At 45.3% G+C, this 22398-nt stretch overlaps 2 non-coding genes across 2 annotated transcripts; both read left to right on the forward strand.

The window, feature by feature from the left end:
• Window positions 1-9169: 9169 nt before the first annotated feature.
• trnam-cau (transfer RNA methionine (anticodon CAU)) lies at window positions 9170-9241 on the forward strand. Its single transcript has one exon. It is a non-coding gene; the product is annotated as a tRNA-Met (tRNA).
• A 3637-nt stretch (window positions 9242-12878) lies between these two features.
• trnam-cau (transfer RNA methionine (anticodon CAU)) lies at window positions 12879-12950 on the forward strand. Its single transcript has one exon. It is a non-coding gene; the product is annotated as a tRNA-Met (tRNA).
• The last annotated feature ends 9448 nt before the right edge of the window (window positions 12951-22398 follow it).

Raw genomic sequence — 22398 nt, forward strand, 5'->3', positions numbered from 1 at the left:
CCCATGTGCTTTCATTTTACTGACCAGACTGCCATGTGGGACCTTATCAAATGCCTTACTAAAATCCATGTAAACCACATCCACCGCACTATCCTCATCAATGCTCCTTGTTACTTCCTCAAAAAACTCAATCAAGTCAGTGAGACATGACCTTCCCTTAACAAATCCATGCTGACTATCCCTGATTAATCCATGTCTTTCCAAGTGGTAGTTTATCCTGTCCCTCAGAATTGATTCGAATAATTTACCCACCACTGAGGTCAGACTTACCACATCCTTTTAAAATAATAGTACAACGTTCGCAGACCTCCAATCCTCCGGCACCTCCCCCATATCCAGTGAGGATTTGAAGATGATCCTCAGCGCATCCACTATTTACTCCTTGGCTTCCTTTAACAACCTCAGATGCAAACCATCTGGCCCTGGTGATTTATTCATTTTCAAGGATGTCAGACCCTCTAGTACTTCCACTCTCATTATGCTTATCGTATCTAATATTTCACACTCCTCTTCTTTGTCTGCATCATCCCTCTCCTTTGTGAAGGCAGAGACAAAAAACTCATTAAGAACCCCGCCCACATCTTCTGGATCCACACAGAAGTTCCCTTGTACATCTCTGATAGGCCATACCCTTTCCTTAGTTATCCTCTTGCTCTTAATGGACTGACAAAACATCTTTGTGGTTTCCTTCAAGTAGTTGTATCCAGTCCACATCCACCAAATCACCTCTCAGTTTTGTAAAATTTGCCTTCCCCCAATTTCGAACTTTTACTTTTCGAGCTGCCCTGCCATTACTTAGCTTTACAAACTCATTATTGCTCGTGTAATAAGTGTAATAAGTAGAATAATTTACCAGTTACTCACCGATCAGCTTCTTCCCCTGTACCATGGAGGCTGAAAAGGCAGAAGAGAAGAGACCAAAGAGCACCTCCTTCCCCGAGTCAGTGAAGTCCCTCACACATCAACTCACAGCTTTACACTCTGTCCAAACAGCACTTTCTAATTAGTAATTATTCATAAATTACACGAACTAAAACATTAGTAACCTGACCAATTACAAGGTAGCTATTTGAGGGTTTTTAAACAAAGAGCTTTTTTCCCTATCCCAAAGGCTCTTTTCAGATCCACCCACAGTATCTGAAAGGGCTGATTACTGTCTGAAGTCTGCTGTACCCACACCTCTGTCTATCCCTCTTCATCTAGAACAACCAGCGTCATCTTCCATTCCTTTCACCATCATGTGTTTAACTCGCTTCTCCTTATAGACAGTCAGATATCAATGTAATAATGAAATGATCTGTGTCAGTGCTGGCCATTTCCCTGTCCTGATTTCAGACCCCACTCTGGACACTTGTTTCCCATTCCAGGACCTTCTTGTATTAATATTCAGCACCACCTGTCAGTCAGAAACTTGTCTCAATGAACCGATCCTTTTACTGAACTTCCAACTGCTGCTGTCTATTTCTCGAGGGAAAGAGCTGCTCACTGTATAAGGATGTGAGGGGAATGTAACCCGGCTGCTGGTGAGACGGTCCCGTCTTCTCAATCAAAAGCCTTTTATTTTACTCCAGTGATTCCCAGATTCCCAGCTGGTCTGTTGAGGATTTTGTTTTCACAGAAATATCTTGTTAAATACAAATCTGATTCCAACATGTCAGTAACAGGACAGAATGGGAACCTTTTAAAAGGATGAAGCAACTATTTCAGTGGCTTCTCACTGTCCCCCTGAAGCCTGTGTGAAGGGGAATTACCAATAGTCTGTAATTTATTACTTCCACACCGAGTTTGAGTTATTTGTCGTGTGAAAGATTGCTGAACGGAGTCTTTTACTGTCAGTTACGGATGAGAAGTTGACAAAAATTGGCAAAATAAAGCTGTTCATAAAATAGCACCAGCAATTTGAGTCGGTAAAAGCAAAATTGTGTTTTAAAAGTTTATTTAAACCGCTACGGGAAAATAGATTTTTATGTACTTTTCCAGTCGATCACTTCTTTTCCATAGTGAAATTGGCGGCTTTCACAAATTCAAATATTGTGCCAGGTTGACAGGTTCAACCAATGATTTTTTGTATTTTGTGCTTCGAGATTCTCTGATTGAATCATTCATGTAAGCTAATGGCTGTGTGGCCTAATGGATAAGGCGTCTGATTTCGGTGTATTCTATGATGTTATCAGAAGATTGCAGGTTTGAGTCTTGCCACGGTCATTTTGACCCAAAGGGATTATGCAGGGCTTTGGGGATCGAGTCGGGGACTGAACAGATTGGAAACCCGACATGGACTTCATGGGGCGAATGCCCTCCTCATGTGCTGTCACTGACTTTATGAGAAGAGGATGACCAATCAGAAGTGGGCTGGGGTTACAGCGGGTTCAAACTGCAGGAATTCCAGGTCCCTGAATGACTGAGCTGAAAGTGATCAGTTTCACTGCAGGAAACACCGTCTCGGGGGAAATAACATCACAAATAATTCCATTTGACTCATTATTCAATTATAAAACAATGGGCAGATGTGAAGGTGTGATGTTACTTTTCACTGTGAGGGGAGAATCCGCCATCTGGGTAAATCAGTAACTTTATAACATCGTCTGTACGTTTGGAAAAGAAACGATGAAAACTCTCCCCATAACCCTGGTGTGGTGGAAAGGCTCAATTCAGAGATTGGAATATAACGAGAGCACAACATAAATCATTAACTGATATTTCCGGCATAAAACACACCCCAGCTCCCGTTCCCAGGTCACTGCTGTCCCTATGATGCGGTGGGTGACTCTGAAAAGAGACTTTGTTTTGTGTTTCTGCAGGAAAACCACAAAGATCCTCCCAGGCAGTGAAACTCATCTTCCCAGAATCTCCATACCAGATTGAAACAGAAAACACAAAGACAGTGAGAAAGTTCCAGAGAGTTACTGAGCATTAAAACCAATGAAATAAACCAATTCTAGAGAGATGTTGGTGCAGTTTTTTCAGAGAGATTGTGGGTGGCTCTTAAAAGAGCCGTTGTGTTTCGAGTGTTTTCACTACATGGTGGAGTTTTACTTGGAGTTGATGTACTTGGTCACTCACTTTGTCCCTTCTCACATTCCGAGCGCTTTGTTGGGTGGAAATATTTATTCAGGCAGTTTCAACAGCTCAGAGCCGACATTGAGTCAGAAACCAGAAATGGGAGTACGGGACACAGACAAGGAATTGAGGCTGAACCTTTATAAATCTCACTGGTTATAGGCCTCAGCTAGAGCATTGTGTCTAATTCCATGCTCCACACTTTAGCAGGAATGTCAAGGCCTTAGGGAGGGTGCAGAGGAGATTTACTGGAATGGTATCAGAAATGCAGGAATTCAGCTAATGTGGAAAGAATAGGGGTCTGGGGTGTGTGAAGCTGGGGTCCTTCTTCTTAGAGCAGAATGGCAGTTAATAGTTGTGTTCAACATTGTGAAGAGTTTTTATAAGAATAAAGAAGTTTGACTACAATTAGACAGAGCCTTGGTGAGATCACACGTTATGGGCGGCACAGTGGCGCAGTGGTTAGCACCGCAGCCTCACAGCTCCAGCAACCCGGGTTCAATTCTGGGTACTGCCTAGGTGGAGTTTGCAAGTTCTCCCTGTGTCTGTGTGGGTTTTCTCCAGGTGCTCTGGTTTCCTCCCACAAGCCAAAAGACTTGTTGGTAGTTAAACTGGCCATGATAAATTGTCCCTAATATAGGTAGGTGGGAGGGAAATATAGGGTCGGTGGGGATGTGTTAGGAATATGGGATTAGTGTAGGATTAGTATAAATGGGTGGTTGTTGGTTGGCATAGACTCGGTGGGCCGAAGGGCCTTTTTCAGTGCTGTATCTCTCTGTGACTCTAGAGATGTGGATGCTCAATCATTGGGTATATCCAAGAGAGAGATCGATAGGTTTTTGGATACGAAGGGAATCAAGGGATCTGTGCTAATGTGGTAAGATGGAGTTGATGTAGGAAATCAGCTGTGATCTTATTGAATGGCAGAGCTATTTCGATGGGCCGAATGGCCTACTCCTATTTTTTATGTAAAGTTCCATTCCTCTCAGGGAATATTTTATTTTCAAAAAGAGAAATACTGCACACACTGGAAATCTGAATAATAACAGAAGATTCTGGAAACACTCAGCAGTTCCAGCAGTATCTGTGGAGAGAGGAAGGTAGGAGCAATGTTTCAGGTCTATAGAAGGGTCACAGAACTGGACCATTAACCCGAGCTTCTCTTCTCCACAGTTGTTTCCGGACTGGCTGAGTGTTTTCAGTATTTTAGGCTTTTTCTTTCTGTATTTCATCCATTTCCCATTTGACTATTTGCTGCGAAACTTTCAGCGTTGTGCTCAATTCTTTGTGTAGTTAGGTTTTTTTTATTTGAAGTAATGTAAATAGTATCCTGAAATGAATTTGCCAAATGGTTGGGCAAATTGTTACAACCAGTTTTTGAGCAAGTTCTCCACATGCACAGTGAAGGATTCCTTCACATTTGCGAAGACCATACAGGACTTGCATATCGATAGCAATGCCGTGTCCATGTGTTCATTTGACATTGCTAGCCTATTCACCAATGTACCACTTCAGGAAGCCATAGATATTTGCACTGCAGTGCTATATCATGGTGATCTAGACCCGTCACCATTGTGTGAATCAGTATTCATTGAACTTATGAACTCGGCAACTTGCACAGTTCAGTGCAGTTTTATTGACACCATGTATCGCTGGTGTTGCCATGGGATCCCCTCTAGGCCCAGCTCTCACAAACATCTTTGTTGGATTCCATGACAAACCTGTTTATAAGGGAATGACACCTAACCTCCGACCTCTTGCATATTTCCAATATGTAGATGATACGTTTGCTATATTTGAATCCGCAGCTGCATGAAATAACTTCCTTGCACGTCTTCATGGGCTCCATCCTACAATCAAATTCACCTTTGGAATGGAGCTGTCAAATGAGTTCCCTTTCCTTGATGTACTAGTTGAGAAATCTGCTAAGGGGTTTTCTACCACGGTCTACCGCAAACCTACCTTCACTGGTCAATACACGCGTTGGGATTCTTACAGTTCCACGCGCTATAAGATTGGTCTTATCGACAACCTCATAAATAGGGCTGAGCCATTTGCTCACCATGCAAGCTTGATGCTGAAATAGGGCGAATCAAAGACATCCTGCATTACAATGGCGACACTGATCAGATCATTTCTATCTGTATATCACACAAACTTATAAACGGGCTGAAGGCTGTCGTTTTGAGCCCTGAAAAGTGCCCAGTCTCCCTCAAATTACCCTGGAAGGGTAATATATCCCCAGTATTTGAGTAACAGGTGAAGCGAGCTGTTTCCTGCTGTTACTATGCAGGAGCAACAAGTGTGGTGGTTGCCACTCACAGGATGCTGCTGTCAAGCAAAAGAGACGTCCTGCCTATCACACAAATAAGTAACGTGATATATGAATTTCAATACCAGTGTGATGCTAGGTTTCTAGACCGTACATCCCAAAACTGGCGGATTGTATCAAATAACATGTCCCTTCTGCTGTTCGCAATGGGCCCTACCCAACCAACCCGTGCTTGCAAAACTCAAAACACAGTATCAAACATGAGATGTGATTCCACAATAGGACAACATTTGCTAAATAATTCTCAGTGTGCTAAGAATTACACTGACAACCGATTTAAGACTGTCAGTAGGGCTCGCAGTGTGGTGCATTGGTGTGTCCTGTAAGCTACATATATTAATACACAGGGCCCTGTTCTTTGCAGATAGAAAGAACATGCACACACATTGTGCCTGTTTCAGCTAAACAAAATAAGTGACAGCCATTCACTGGCTCATTCCTCAGGGCAATGCCTTGACCAATCAGAGTCAAGCTGCCTGGTTTAAATTTCAAACAAAGCTGGGCAGTTATCTGTCAGTTACCATAAACTGATGCATTCTGAATGGCAATGCCTCGACCAATCAGAGTTCACTTGCCAACCAATCAGCACTCTCTTCTCATACAGAAGAAAGTTGTTGTTTTCCCTTAAATTGGTATTCTTGTGGATTGCCCTGCTGAGTGCAAGACGAAAACAACTGGCTACCAAAGTTTGGACAACATGTCACTATTTTCACGAAATGATTACTTTTATTTTCAATATAAAAATATAAAGCAATATGAGTGTAACATTTACAGACAAATTCTATTACCTCACATTGCCTGATTCTTTCACACTGACAGACTGTGTGAACTACTGTCCCGATTTTGCAGTTCTCACTTCCAGTTAGCAAATGTCAGCAATCTGTGATACAGTGCAGTTTACAGACCAGACCGTCAATCACAACATGCAATAATTGTTCAGCTTCTGTTGGACTGGTGGGATTTAGAAATACTAGGAATTGAGATGAGCTGTAATTGCATTTAATTATTTGTTTCATGGGATGTGGACGTCGCCAGCCAGGCCAGCATTTATTGTCCATCCCTAATTGCCCATGAGAAGGTGGTGGTTTTCTTCCTTCTTGAACCACTGCAGTCCATGTGGGGTAGGTACACCCACAGTGCTATTAGGAAGGGAGTTCCAGGATTTTTACCCACGACAGTGAAGGAATAGCGATATAGTTCCAAGTCAGGATGATGTGTAGCTTGGAGGAGAACTTTCAGGTGGTGGTATTCCCATGCATCTGCTGCCCTTGTCCTTCTAGGCAGTAGAGGATGCAGGTTTGGAAGGTGCTGCCTGAGTAGCCTTGGTGCATTGTTGCAGTGCATCTTGTAGATGGTACACACTGCTGCCACTGTACGTCAGTGGTGGAGGGAGTGAATGTTGTGGACGGGGTGCCAATCAAGCGTGTTGCTTTGTCCTGGATGGTGTCGAGCTTCTTGAATGTTGTTGGAGCTGCACCCATCCAGGCAAGTGGATAGTATTCCATCACACTCCAGACTTGTGCCTTGTAAATGGTGGACAGGCTTGGGGAGTCAGGAGGTGAGTTACTCACCGCATGCTTCCTACCCTCTGACCAGCTCATGTAGTCACACTATTTATAAGGCTACTCCAGTTCAGTTTCTGGTCAATGGGAACCCCTGGGAAGTTGATAGTGGGGGATTCAGCGATCGTAATGCCGTTGAATGTCAATGGGAAATCGTTAGATTCTCTCTTGTTCGAGATGGTCATTGCCTGGCACTTGTGTGGCGCGAATGTTACTTGCCACTTATCAGCCCAAGCCTGGATATTGTCCAGGTCTTGCTGCATTTCTACATGGACCTCTTCAGTATCTGAGGAGTCGCGAATGGTGCTAAATTTTGCAATCATCAGTGAACATCCCCACTTCTGACCTTATGATTGAAGGAAGGTCACTGATGAAGTAGTGAAGAAGGTTGGGCCGAGGATACTACCCTGAGGAACTCCAGCAGTAATGTCCTGGAGCTGAGATGATTGACCTCCAACAATCACAACCATTTTCCTTTGTGCTAGGTACGATTCCAACCAGTGGAGAGTTTTCCTCTTGATTCACCCATTGACTCCAGTTTTGCTCTGGCTCCTTGATGCCATACTCAGTCAAATGCTACCTTGATGTCAAGGGCAGACACTCTCACCTCACCTCTTGAGTTCAGCTCTTTTGTCCTTGTTTGAACCAAGACTGTAATGAGGTCAGGAGCTGAATGGCCCTGGCAGAACCAAACTGAGCGTCACTGAACAGGTTATTGCAAAGCAAGTGCCCCGTCGATGACATCTTCCATCACTATACTGATGATTGAGAGTAGACTGATGAGGCAGCAATTGGCTGGGTTGGAATTGTCCTGCTATTTGTGTACAGGACATACCTGGGCAATTTTCCACATTGCCGGGTAGATGCCAGTATTGTAGCTGTACTGGAACAGCTTGGCTAGGGGCGCGCCAAGTTCTGGAGAACAGATCTTCAGTACTATTGCCGGAATATTGCCTGGGCCCGTAGCCTTTGCTGTATCCAGAGCCTTCAGTCGTTTCTTGATATCACGTTGAGTGAATCGAATTGGCTGAAGACTGGCATCTGTGATGCTGGGGACTTCAGAAGGAGGCCGAGATGGATCATCAACCCGGCACTTCTGGCTGAAGATTGTTTCAAATTCTTCATCCTTATCTTTTGCACTGATGTGCTGGGCTCCCCCATCATTGAGGTTGGGGATATTTGTGGAGCCACCTCCTCCTGTTGGTTGTTTAATTGTCCACCACCATTCATCATTGGATGTGTCAGGGTGTAGATCTGATCCGTTGGTTGTGGGATCACTTAGCCCTGTCTATTACATGCTGCTTCTGCTGTTTGGCATGAAAGTAGTCCTGGGCTGTAGCTTCATCAGGCTGACGCCTCATTTCAAGGTATGCCTGGTGCTGCTCCTGGCATGCCCTCCTGCACTCTTCATTGAATTAGGGTTGATCCCCAGCTTGTTGGTAATGTTAGAGTGGGGGAATATGCCGGGCCATGAGTTTATAGAATGTGGTTGACTACAATTCTGCTGCTGCTCATGGTCCACAGCACCTCATGGATGCCCAGTTATACATTGCTAGATCTGTTCAAAATCTATCCCATTTAGCACAGTGGTAGTGGCACACAACACTATAGAGGGTATCCTCAATGTGAAGACGGGACTTCATCTCCACAAGGACTGTGCAGTGGTCAATCCTACCAATACTGTCATGGACTGATGCATCTGCGGCAGGCAGATTGGTGAGGATGAGGTGAAGTATGTATTTCCCTCTTGTTCGTTCCCTCACCACCTACTGCAGACCCAATCGAGCAGCTGTGTCCATTGGGACTCGGCCAGCATGGTCAGTAGTGGTGCTACCGAGCCACTCATGGTGATAGACATTGAAATCCCCCAGCCAGACTACATTCTGTGCCCTTGCCACCCTCAGTGCTCCCTCCAAGTGGTGTTCGTCAGTCTCTCGCTGTCTCTTGCTGGTTTGCTCAGTACCTTTCTCTGTCTGTTCATTTCTGAGTCCTGATAATCTCTTCCTGGTTTTCTGTGTGTCTTTCTCTGCCTGCCTCATTGTCGGTGCTGTTACTCCGTGTCCTTGTGTCATTGTGCAGTGAGGGTGAGTCCGTCAGCACGTGTGTTGCTGAGTCCAGGATTCTTGAGCATTCAGACGACAATCCTATTTTTATAAAAACATTGGGGAAATGAACATATTTCACTAATGGGCAGCTAAAATTTAAACCACCAGTTAGCAGAGTGGCGCAGCGGAAGCGTGCTGGGCCCATAACCCAGAGGTCGATGGATCGAAACCATTCTCTGCTATTTATGTTCGGTAGTAACACAAACAGTTCACTTTCAAAACGTCAAGTATTTCCCTATAATTACAAGATGTGCTCGATTGCGATCAGTTGGTTTGCTCAGTACCTTTCACTGTCTGTTCATTTCTGAGTCTTGATAATATCTTCCTGGTTTTCTGTGTGTCTTTCTCTGCCTGCCTCATTGTCAGTGCTGTTACTCTGTGTCCTTGTGTCATTGTGCAGTGAGGGTGAGACCGTCAGCACGTGTGTTGCTGAGTCCGGGATTCTTGAGAAATCCGACTCCAATCCTATTTTTATAAAAACATTGGGGAAATAACACAAACAGTTCACTTTCAAAACATCAAGTATTTACCCATAATAACAAGATGCTTCCAAAGGCACTCGATTGCAATCAGCTTCTTCTTTCTAGTGAACACATCAATCAGTAACAAATCACTTTTGCTCACACGAACACAAGCTGCAAACACGGACCAGCCGAGTCTCTCCCACTTTGTCAACCCCTTCCTGCAGAGCCTCTTCTCCACCACCAGATGGTGATGTTGGCCACAATAAAACCAGGACAAATGGTCACAGTGAGGAGACGGTCAGTCACAGAAAATAAAACAATAACAGGGAAAACCTTTACACAACAACAGGGTACATCTTTACACACCAGGAAATACCTTTAGACAACAGGGAGAATACAATCATACAAATGCCTTGTTTCTCCATCTCAGTCTCGTTGTCTCTCTCTCTGTCCCTCACTTTTGCTTCCTCACAGTCTATTGGTTTTCTGTGTGTTTTTCTCTCTGTCCCGTTGTCGATGGTGTTACTCAGCGTCCTTGTAACATTGTGTAGCCAGGCTGAGCCTCCCAACACCTGTGTTGCTGTAATAAAAATAGAAAATGCTGGAAATGCTCAGTAGGTCTGGCAGCATCTGTGCAGAGAGAAACAGTTAACAGTTCATGTCTGTTTCGTTAGTTCACATTAACTTTGTTCTCTCTCCACAGATGCTGCCAGACCTGCTGATTATTTCAAGCATTTTCTGTTTATGTTTCAGATTTCCAGCATCTGCAGTATTTTGCTTTTGTACGTGTGTTGCTATGTCTGGGACTGTTTGAGTGCAATGCTATTGCTTGATAAACAGCGTTGAAACAAACATTTATCTCGCTAACACACAGCACTAATACACAGCTGGATATAAACAGCAGCCTGCAGCAGAGGGTGCAGTGGAAGTTTATTAACACAAATAATTCACCAACACTATATTTACTGCTATCCCCAATCACACCACACTTCATCTTAACATGTTTTACTCTTTATTTACATCAACTTCTTCCTTCCAGTAAACACTTCAATTTGGAACACAGCTTCCAAATCACCTTTATTCACAAACCCGAACACACATCAGCCCAGACTTTCCCCTTTCTGTCAACCCATTCCTGCATCACTGCCTCTCCACCAACAGTTGTTACGAGAATCATACAATCATAGAATGGCTACAGCACAGAAGGAGGCCATTCGGCCTGTCGAACCCGTGCTGGCTCTCTGTTAGAGCAACTCACCTCATTTCACTCCCCAGTCAGTTCAATTTTGGAGGTGGGAAAACTTCTCGAAAGAATAATTTGGGACAAAATTAATAGTCCCATGGACAAATGTGGGTTAATTCAAGAAAGCCAGCATGGATTTCTTAACGGAAAATCATGTTTAACTGTCCTGCTGTAGTTTTTTGATGAGGTAACAGAGGGTTGATGAGGGCAATGCTGTTGATGTGGTGTACATGGACTTTCAAAAGGTCTGGCAGCATCTGAAAGGTCACTGACCTGAAACGTTAACTTTGCTTCTCTCTGTACAGATGTTGCCTGACCTGCTGAGTATTTCCAGCATTTCTTGTTTTCATTATGGCACAGAGTTCCCTTTTCAAACTTACAGAATTAACCACAATAATGTACTCTGAGATTCAAGTTAAATATCAGCCCAATATTTACACACATTATGAGTTTATAAGTTTCAGTATTAATTCCCATTAGTGCATCCTGACATATACATTAGATATAACATAACATAAGAACAGAAGAAATAGGAGCAGGAGTAGGCCATTCGGCCCCTCAAGCCTGCCTCGCCATTCAGTAAGATCATGGCTGATCTGCCCCAGACCTCAACTCCTCTTTCATGCCAGCTCTTCATAGCCCTCAACTCTCCAATATTTCAAAAATCTATTTACATCCTCTTTAAATACTTTCAGTGGTTTAGCCTCCAATACTGTCTGGGGTAGAGAATTCCAGACATTCACTACCCTCTGAGAGAAGAAATTCCTTTGCATCTCAGTTTAAATGAGTGTCCCCTTATTCTATAACTATGTCGCCTAGTTTGAGATTCCCCCACTAGTGGAAACATTTTCTCAACATCTACCCTGTTAATAAAAACAAGAAATGCTGGAAATACTCAGCAGGTCTGGCAGCATCTGTGAAGAGAGAAGCAGAGTTAATGTTTCAGGTCAGAGACCCTTCTTCACCCTGTTAAGCCCCCTCAGAATCTTGTACGTTTCAAAAAGATCACCCCTCATTCTTCTAAACACGAATGAATAACCTGTTTAGCCGTTCTTGATAAGTCAACCCCTTCATCTCAGGAATCAGCTGAGTGAATCTCTTTTGAACTCGTCCAATGCCAGTGCATCCTTTCTTAAGTCTAAATCTCAAGTGCGATATCAGATTGAGAGAATCTGAAAGATAGTATAACCTGAGATACAAACTGAGAATTCAGTTTAAAACTCCCCCGGATTGTGAAACTAAAAGATACAATAGCAATTTAATTTGTATAGACTGTGCGTTGGATCATATTCCAGCCCTCATACAGTATCAGACTGGAAGATACTGTAGCAATTCCATTAGTGCAGACTCAGCTCTACATTACAGAGCAGGGAACATATTTAAACAACCCGGAACACTTTTACACAAGATGGATCATATTTACACAACTGAGAAGATCTTTACCCAACAGGGAACCATTTTACACAATAACAGAGAACATCTTTACACAACAGCGAATATAGTTACACAACAGAGAACATATTACACAGCAGGAAATATCTTTAAAAGAACACAGGGAACATCTTTACACAACAGAGAACACAATTACATAAATCATCAGTCTTTCGCTGTCTCTTGCTGGTTTGCTCAGTACCTTTCTCTGTCTGTTCCTTTCTGGGTCCTGATAATATCTTCCTGGTTTTCTGTGTCTTTCTCTGTCTGTTCCTTTCTGAGTCCTGATAATCTCTTCCTGGTTTTCTGTGTGTCTTTCTCTGTCTGTTCCTTTTCTGGGTCCTGATAATCTCTTCCTGGTTTTCTGTGTGTCTTTCTCTGTCTGTTCCTTTCTGGGTCCTGATAATCTCTTCCTGGTTTTCTGTGTGTCTTTCTCTGTCTGTTCCTTTCTGAGTCCTGATAATATCTTCCTGGTTTTCTGTGTGTCTTTCTCTGCCTGCCTCATTGTTGGTGCTGTTACTCTGTGTCCTTGTGTCATTGTGCAGTGAGGGTGAGTCCGTCAGCACGTGTGTTGCTGAGTCCGGGATTCTTGAGAAATCCGACCGCAATCCTATTTTTATAAAAACATTGGGGAAATGAACATATTTCACTAACGGGCAGCTAAAATTTAAACCAGCAGTTAGCAGAGTGGCGCAGCGGAAGCGTGCTGGGCCCATAACCCAGAGGTCGATGGATCGAAACCATTCTCTGCTATTTATGTTTGGTAGGAACACAAACCGTTCACTTTCAAAATATCAAGTGTTTCCCCATCATAACAAGATGTGCTCGATTGCAATCAGCTTTTTCCTTCTAGTGAACACATCAATCAGCAACAAATCACTTTTGCTCACACGAACACAAGCTGCAAACACGGACCAGCCGAGTCTCTCCCACTTTGTCAACCCCTTCCTGCAGAGTCTCCTCTCCACCACCAGATGGTGATGTTGGCCACAAGAAAACCAGGACAAATGGTCGCAGTGAGGAGACGGTCAGGAACAGAAAATACAACAATAACAGGGAAAACCTTTACACAACAACAGGGGACATCTTTACACAACAGAAAACATATTTACACAACAGGAAATACCGTTACACAACAGGGAGAACACAATCATACAAATGCCTTGTTTCTCCATCTCAGTTTCGTTGTCTGTCTCTCTCTCTCCGTTCCTCACTTTTGCTTCCTCACAGTCTATTAGTTTCCTGTGTGTTTTTCTCTCTGTCCCGTTGTCGATGGTGTCACTCAGCGTCCTTGTAACATTGCGTAGCCAGGCTGAGCCTCCCAACACCTGTGTTATAGAACATAGAACAGTACAGCACAGTACAGGCCCTTCGGCCCACGATGTTGTGCCGAACCTTTAATCTACTCGAAGATCAAAACTACCTACATACCCTTCATTCTACTATCATCCATGTACCTATCCAAGAGATGCTTAAATGTCCCTAATGTATCTGCTTCTACTACCACCACTGGCAGTGCATTCCACGCACCCACCACTCTCTGTTTAAAGAACCTACCTCTGACACTCCCTGAAACCTTCCTCCATCACCTTAAAATTATGCCCCCTGGTGATAGCTCTTTCCACCCTGGGAAAAAGTCTCTGGCTATCCACTCTATCTATTCCTCTCATCATCTTGTACCCCTCTATCAAGTCACCTCTCATCCTTCTTCGTTCCAATGAGAAAAGCCCCAGCTCCCTCAATCTTTCTTCGTAAGACATGCCCTCCAGTCCAGGCAGCATCCTGGTAAATCTCCTCTGCACCTTCTCTAAAGCTTCCACATCCTTCCTATAATGAGACGACCAGAACTGAACACAATATTGCAAGTGTGGTCTAACCAGGGCTTTATAGAGCTGCAGCATAACCTCGCGGCTCTTAAACTCAATCCCCCTGTTAATGAAAGCCAACACACCATACGCCTTCTTAACAACCCTATCAACTTGGGTGGCAACTTTGAGCGATCTATGGACATGGACCCCAAGATCCCTCTGTTCCTCCACACTACCAAGAATCCTGTCTTTAAGCCTGTATTCTGCATTCAAATTCGACCTTCCAAAATGAATCACTTCACACTTTTCCAGGTTGAACTCCATCTGCCACTTCTCAGCCCAGCTCTGCATCCTGTCAATGTCCTGTTGCAACCTACAACAGCCTTCCACACTATCCACAACTCCAGCAACCTTCGTGTCATCGGCAAACTTGCTAACCCAGACTTCCACTTCCTCATCCAAGTCATTTATAAAAATCACAAAGAGCAGAGGTCCCAGAACAGATCCCTGCGGAACACCACTGGTCACCGAGCTCCAGGCTGAATACTTTCCATCTACTACCACCCTCTGTCTTCTCTGGGCCAGCCAATTCTGTATCCAGACAGCCAACTTTCCCTGTATCCCATGCCTCCTTACTTTCTGAATGAGCCTACCATGGGGAACCTTATCAAATTCCTTGCTGAAATCCATATACACCACATCCACTGCTCTTCCTTCATCAATGTGTTTTGTCACATCTTCAAAGAATTCAATAAGCCTTGTGAGGCATGACCTGCCCCTCACAAAGCCATGCTGACTGTCTCTAATCAAACTCTGCTTTTCCAACTAATCATAAATCCTGTCTCTCAGAATCCTCTCCAATAATTTGCCCACTACCTACGTAAGACTGACTGGTCTGTAATTCCCAGGGTTATCCCTATTCCCTTTCTTGAACAAGGGAATAACATTTGCCACCCTCCAATCATCTGGTACTACTCCAGTGGACAGTGAGGACGCAAAGATCATCGCCAAAGGCGCGGCAATCTCTTCCCTCGCTTCCCGTAATATCCTTGGGTATATCCCGTCTGGCCCCAGGGACTTATCTGTCCTCATGTCTTTCAAAATTTCCAGCACATCCTCCCTCTTAACATCAACCTGTTTGAGCATATCAGCCTGTTTCACGCTGTCCTCACAAACGACCAGGTCCCTCTCACTTGTGAATACTGAAGCAAAGTATTCATTTAGGACCCCCCCTACCTCCTCCGACTCCAGGCACAAGTTCCCTCCACTATCCCTGATCGGCCCTACCCTCACTCTGGCCATCCTCTTGTTCCTCACATAAGTGTAGAACGCATTGGGATTTTCCTTAATCCTACCCGCCAAGACTTTTTCATGTCCCCTTCTAGCTCTCCTAAGTCCATTCTTCAGTTCCTTCCTGGCTACCTTGTAACCCTCTAGAGTCCTGTCTGATCCTTGCTTCCTCAACCTTAAGTAAGCTTCCTTCTTCCTCTTGACTAGCTGTTCCACATTTCTTGTCATCCAAGGTTCCTTCTCTCTACCATCCCTTCCTTGCCTCATTGGGACAAACCTATCCAGCAGTCGCAGCAAGTGCTCCCTAAACAACCTCCACATTTCTGTCGTGCATTTCCCTGAGAACATCTGTTCCCAATTTATGCACCCCAGTTCCTGCCTAATAGCATTGTAATTCCCCCTCCCCCAATTAAATATTTTCCCATCCCGTCCGCTCCTGTCCCTCTCCATGACGATAGTAAAGGTCAGGGAGTTGTGATCACTATCACCGAAATGTTCTCCCACCGAGAGATCTGCCACCTGGCCTGGTTCGTTGCCAAGCATCAAATCCAACATAGCCTCCCCTCTAGTCGGCTTATCTACATATTGAGTCAGGAAACCTTCCTGGACACAGCTGACAAAAACTGCTCCATCCAAACTATTTGCACTAAGGAGGTTCCAATCAATATTAGGGAAGTTGAAGTCACCCATGACAACAACCCTGTTACTTCTGCACCTTTCCAAAATCTGCCTCCCACTCTGTTCCTCCGTGTCTCTGTTGCTATTGGGGGGTCTATAGAAAACTCCCAATAAAGTGACTGCTCCTTTCCTGTTTCTGACTTCCACCCATAATGACTCAGTAGACAAACCCTCCTCGATGACCTCCCTTTCTGCAGCTGTGATACTATCCCTGATTAACAATGTCACTCCCCCACTTCTTTTACCTCCCTCCCTATTCCTTTTAAAACATCCAAACCCGGGAACATCCAACATCCATTCCTGCCCCTGTGATCTCCAAGTGTCCGTAATGGCCACAACATCGTAGCTCGAAGTACTGATCCATGCTCTAAGTTCACCACCCTTATTCCTGACACTTCTTGCATTAAAATAGACACACTTCAACCCATCATACTGGCTGAAACTTTGCCCTGTCAACTGTCTAACCTTCCTCACAGACTCTCTGCACTCAGTATCTGCCTGTTCAACAGCTACCCCATCCACTGATCCATAGCTCCGGTTCCCATCCCCCTGCCAAACTAGTTTAAACCCTCCCGAAGAGCTCTAGCAAACCTCCCGCCCAGGATATTGGTGCCCCTCCAGTTCAGATGCAACCCGTCCTTCTTGTACAGGTCCCACCTTCCCCAGAAGGTATCCCAATGATCCACATAACTGAAGCCCTCCCTCCTACACCAGCTCTGTAGCCACGTGTTCAGCTGCACTCGCTCTCTGTTTCTAGCCTCACTAGCACGTGGCACCGGTATCAATCCTGAGATTACTACTCTGCTCGTCCTGCCTTTTAGCTTCCAACCTAACTCCCTATATTCGCTTTTCAGGTCCTCATCCCTTTTCCTAGCTATGTCATTGGTACCGATATGTACCACGACTTCTGGCTGCTCCCCGTCCCCCTTAAGAATCCTGTAGACTCGATCTGAGACATCCCTGACCCTGGCACCCAGGAGGCAACATACCATCTGGGAGTCTCATTCGCGACCACAGAATCTCCTGTCTGTTCCTCTAACCATTGAATCTCCTATCACTATCGCTCTCCTATTCTCCACCCTTCCCTTCTGAGCCGCAGAGCCAGGCTCAGTGCCAGAGACCTGGCCGCTGTGGCTTTCCCCTGGTAGGTCCCCCCCCACAACCGTATCCAAAACGGTATACTTATTATTGAGGGGAACGGCCACAGGGGATCCCTGCACTGTGTGCCTATTCCCTTTCCCTCCCCTGACGGTCACCCAGCTACCTTTATCCTGTGACTGAGGTGTCAGTACTTCCCTATAACTGCTCCCTATCATCCCCTCTGCCTCCCGCATGATCCGAAGTTCATCCAGCTCCAGCTCCGGTTCCCTAACGCGGTCTGTAAGGAGCTGGAGTTGGGTGCACTTCTCACAGGTGAAGTCAGCAGGGACACAAGTGGTGGCCCTTACCTCCCACATCCTGCAAGAGGAGCATGCAACTGCCCTAGCTTCCATCCCCTCTGCTCTAAATTGACAACAGAGAATAAAAAAATATCAAGTAAAACCTTACCTTACCAAACCCTCCACACAAGAGTCCTTTTTTTTGGTTGGAGGAGGAGGATGGGTGGGAGACACTACACATGTAGTGTTTCGGGTTTAGCCACTGCCCGAATATATAAGTTCACTTACCCAGCAGTCCCCGTGTCCGCGTCCGCCGAATCGCCAGGTAAGTACTTTATAGTGAAACGTACCTTCCCGGCTGCCCCCTGGCTCACACTATCACCGCTACTGCTGATCAAAGGTTCTTTTCTTTTGGGCCTCCTTATCTCGAGAGACAATGGATACGCGCCTGGAGGTGGTCAGTGGTTTGTGAAGCAGCGCCTGGAGTGGCTATAAAGGCCAATTCTGGAGTGACAGGCTCTTCCACAGGTGCTGCAGAGAAATTTGTTTGTTGGGGCTGTTGCACAGTTGGCTCTCCCCTTGCGCCTCTGTCTTTTTTCCTGCCAACTACTAAGTCTCTTCGACTCGCCACAATTTAGCCCTGTCTTTATGGCTGCCCGCCAGCTCTGGCGAATGCTGGCAACTGACTCCCACGACTTGTGATCAATGTCACACGATTTCATGTCGCGTTTGCAGACGTCTTTATAACGGAGACATGGACGGCCGGTGGGTCTGATACCAGTGGCGAGCTCGCTGTACAATGTGTCTTTGGGGATCCTGCCATCTTCCATGCGGCTCACATGGCCAAGCCATCTCAAGCGCCGCTGACTCAGTAGTGTGTATAAGCTGGGGATGTTGGCCGCTTCAAGGACTTCTGTGTTGGAGATATAGTCCTGCCACCTGATGCCAAGTATTCTCCGAAGGCAGCGAAGATGGAATGAATTGAGACGTCGCTCTTGGCTGGCATACGTTGTCCAGGCCTCGCTGCCGTAGAGCAAGGTACTGAGGACACAGGCCTGATACACTCGGACTTTTGTGTTCCGTGTCAGTGCGCCATTTTCCCACACTCTCTTGGCCAGTCTGAACATAGCAGTGGAAGCCTTACCCATGCGCTTGTTGATTTCTGCATCTAGAGACAGGTTACTGGTGATAGTTGAGCCTAGGTAGGTGAACTCTTGAACCACTTCCAGAGCGTGGTCGCCAATATTGATGGATGGAGCATTTCTGACATCCTGCCCCATGATGTTCGTTTTCTTGAGGCTGATGGTTAGGCCAAATTCATTGCAGGCAGACGCAAACCTGTCGATGAGACTCTGCAGGCATTCTTCAGTGTGAGATGTTAAAGCAGCATCGTCAGCAAAGAGGAGTTCTCTGATGAGGACTTTCCGTACTTTGGACTTCGCTCTCAGACGGGCAAGGTTGAACAACCTGCCCCCTGATCTTGTGTGGAGGAAAATTCCTTCTTCAGAGGATTTGAACGCATGTGAAAGCAGCAGGGAGAAGAAAATCCCAAAAAGTGTGGGTGCGAGAACACAGCCCTGTTGCACACCACTCAGGATAGGAAAGGGCTCTGATGAGGAGCCACCATGTTGAATTGTGCCTTTCATATTGTCATGGAATGAGGTGATGATACTTAGTAGCTTTGGTGGACATCCGATCTTTTCTAGTAGTCTGAAGACACCACGTCTGCTGACGAGGTCAAAGGCTTTGGTGAGATCAATGAAAGCAATGTAGAGGGGCATCTGTTGTTCACGGCATTTCTCCTGTATCTGACGAAGGGAGAACAGCATGTCAATAGTCGATCTCTCTGCACGAAAGCCACACTGTGCCTCAGGGTAGACGCGCTCGGCCAGCTTCTGGAGCCTGTTCAGAGCGACTCGAGCAAAGACTTTCCCCACTATGCTGAGCAGGGAGATTCCACGGTAGTTGTTGCAGTCACCGCGGTCACCTTTGTTTTTATAGAGGGTGATGATGTTGGCATCGCGCATGTCCTGGGGTACTGCTCCCTCGTCCCAGCACAGGCATAGCAGTTCATGTAGTGCTGAGAGTATAGCAGGCTTGGCACTCTTGATTATTTCAGGGGTAATGCTGTCCTTCCCAGGGGCTTTTCCGCTGGCTAGGGAATCAATGGCATCACTGAGTTCCGATTTGCTTGGCTGTATGTCCAGCTCATCCATGACTGGTAGAGGCTGGGCTGCATTGAGGGCAGTCTCAGTGACAGCATTCTCCCTGGAGTACAGTTCTAGGTAGTGCTCAACCCAGCGGTCCATCTGTTTGCGTTGGTCAGTGATTATGTCCCCCGATTTAGATTTGAGGGGGGTGATCTTCTTGATGGTTGGCCCAAGAGCTCTCTTCATGCCATCATACATTCCTCTGATGTTTCCGGTGTCTGAGGCCAGCTGAATATGGCTGCATAGGTGTTGCCAGTAGTCGTTTGCGCAACGCCTAGCTGTTCTTTGTGCAGTACTTCTGGCTGCTTTAAGTGCTGCGGATGTTAAATCGCTGGGGGCTTTCTTGTAGTTCAAAAGTGCAATGCGCTTAGCGGCTATGACAGGTTCCAGCTCTTCATTATGAGATTGAAACCAGTCTGCATTTCTCTTCGCACTTTTGCCGTAGGTGGTCAAAGCTGACTCATAGATGGCGTCTCTGATGTGGGCCCACTTGGTCTCAGCATCCCCTGTGGGAGTGTTTTGAAGGGCTGTTACAAGTGAATTTAGAAATTTTTGTAACAGCTGTGGGTGAGAAATTCTGCTCGTGTTGATGCGCGGGTGGCCCTTCTGCTTGGAATGATGCAACTTCTTTGGTCTGAGTCTAACCTTGCTGCACACCAGGGAGTGGTCGGTGTCGCAGTCCGCACTGTGGAAGCTGCGTGTGATTTGAACACTGTTTAAGGCGGCTCGCCTTGTGACAATGAGGTCTAGCTGGTGCCAACGACGTGATCTTGGGTGCCTCCATGAAACCTGGTGACAGGGTTTAGTGTGAAAGAACGAGTTGGTGATGCAGAGGTTATGATAGGTACACAACTCAAGCAGTCTCAGTCAAAGGTGTTGCTGTAATAAAAACAGAAAATGCTGGAAATGCTCAGTAGGTCTGGCAGCATCTGTGCAGAGAGAAACAGTTAACAGTTCAGGTCTGTTTCCTTAGCTCACATTAACTTTGTTTCTTTCTCCACAGATGCTGCCAGACCTGCTGACTATTTCAAGCATTTTCTGTTTATGTTTCAGATTTCCAGCATCTGCAGTATTTTGCTTTTGTATGTGTGTTGCTATGTCTGGGACTGTTTGAGTGCAATGCTATTGCTTTATAAACAGCGTTGAAACAAACGTTTATCTAGTTAACACACAGCACTAATACACAGCTGGATATAAACAGCAGCCTGCAGCAGAGGGTGCAGTGGATGTTTATTAACACAAATAATTCACCAGTACAATATTTACTGCTATCCACAATCACAACACGCTTCATCTTAACACGTTTTATTCTTCATTGACATCAACTTCTTGCTTCCAATAAACACTTCAATTTGGAACACAGCTTCCAAATCACCTTTATTCACAAACCCGAACACAAGCTGCAAATGCTGCAAAAACACACCAGCCCAGACTTTCCCCTTTCTGTCAACCCATTCCTGCATCACTGCCTCTCCACCAACAGTTGTCGCTAGAATCATACAATCAGAGAATGGCTACAGCACAGAAGGAGATCGTTCGGCCTGACGAACCCATGTTGGCTCTCTGCTAAAGCAACTCACCACGTCTCACTCCCCAGTCAGTTCAATTTCGGTGGTGGGAAAACTTCTCGAAAGAATAATTCGGGACAAAATTAATAGTCCCATGGACAAATGTGGGTTAATTCAGGAAAGACAGCATGGATTTCTTAAGGCAAAGTCATGTTTAACTGTCCTGCTGGAGTTTTTTGATGAGGTAACAGAGAGGGATGATGAGGGCAATGCTGTTGATGTGGTGTACATGGACTTTCAAAAGGTCTGACAGCATCTGAAAGGTCACTGACCTGAAACGTTAACTCTGCTTCTCTCTCCACAGATGCTGCCAGACCTGCTGAGTATTTCCAGCACTTTTTGTTTACATTTCAGATTTCTAGCATCTGCAGTATTTTGCTTTTATTGACTTTCAAAAGGAGTTTGATACAGTGCAACACAACAGACTTGTGAGCAAAGTTATAACTCATGGAATAAAAGGGACAGTAGTAACATGGATATGGAATTGGCTGAGTGACAGGAAACAAAGAGTAGTGAGCAATGGATGTTCTTCGGGCTAGAGGAAGGTTTGTAGTGGAGTTCCCCAGGAGTCAGTGTTGGGACCCTTGCCTTTCCTGATATATATTAATGACCTAGACCTTGGTGTACAGGGCAGAATTTCAAAGTTTATGGATGATACGAAAATTGGAAGCATTGTGAACTGTAAGGATGATAGTGTAGAACTTCAAAAGGACATAGACAAGTTGGTGGAATGGGAGGACAGATGACAGGTGAAGTTCAATGCAGAGAAATGTGAATTGATTCATTTTGGTAGGAAGAACATGGAGTGACAATGTAGAATAAAGGGTACAATTCTAAAGGGGGTGCAGGAGCAGTGGGACCTGGGGGTATATGTCATTGGTTGAGAGAGTGGTTAATAAAGCATACAGTATCCTCGGCTTTAGTAATAGAGGCATAGAGTACAAGAACAAGGAGGTCATGTTGAACTTGTATAAGACACTAGCCTCAGCTGAAGTACTGAGTCCAGTTCTGGGTGCCACACTTTAGGAAAGATGTGAAGGCATTGGAGAGATTATGGAAAAGATTCATGAGAATGGTTCCAGGGATGAGGAACTTCAGTTATGAAGATAGATTGGAGAAGTTAGGACTGTTTTCCTTGGAGAAAAGAAGGCGAAGAGGAGATTTCATAGTGGTATTCAAAATGATGAGGGGTGTGGACAGAGTGGATAGGGAGAAACTGTTACCACTTGTGAAAGGATCGAGAACGAGAGGGCACAGATTTAAAGTAA

This window comes from Heterodontus francisci, chromosome 35 (assembly GCF_036365525.1).
Source record: "Heterodontus francisci isolate sHetFra1 chromosome 35, sHetFra1.hap1, whole genome shotgun sequence".
NCBI lineage: Eukaryota > Metazoa > Chordata > Chondrichthyes > Heterodontiformes > Heterodontidae > Heterodontus > Heterodontus francisci.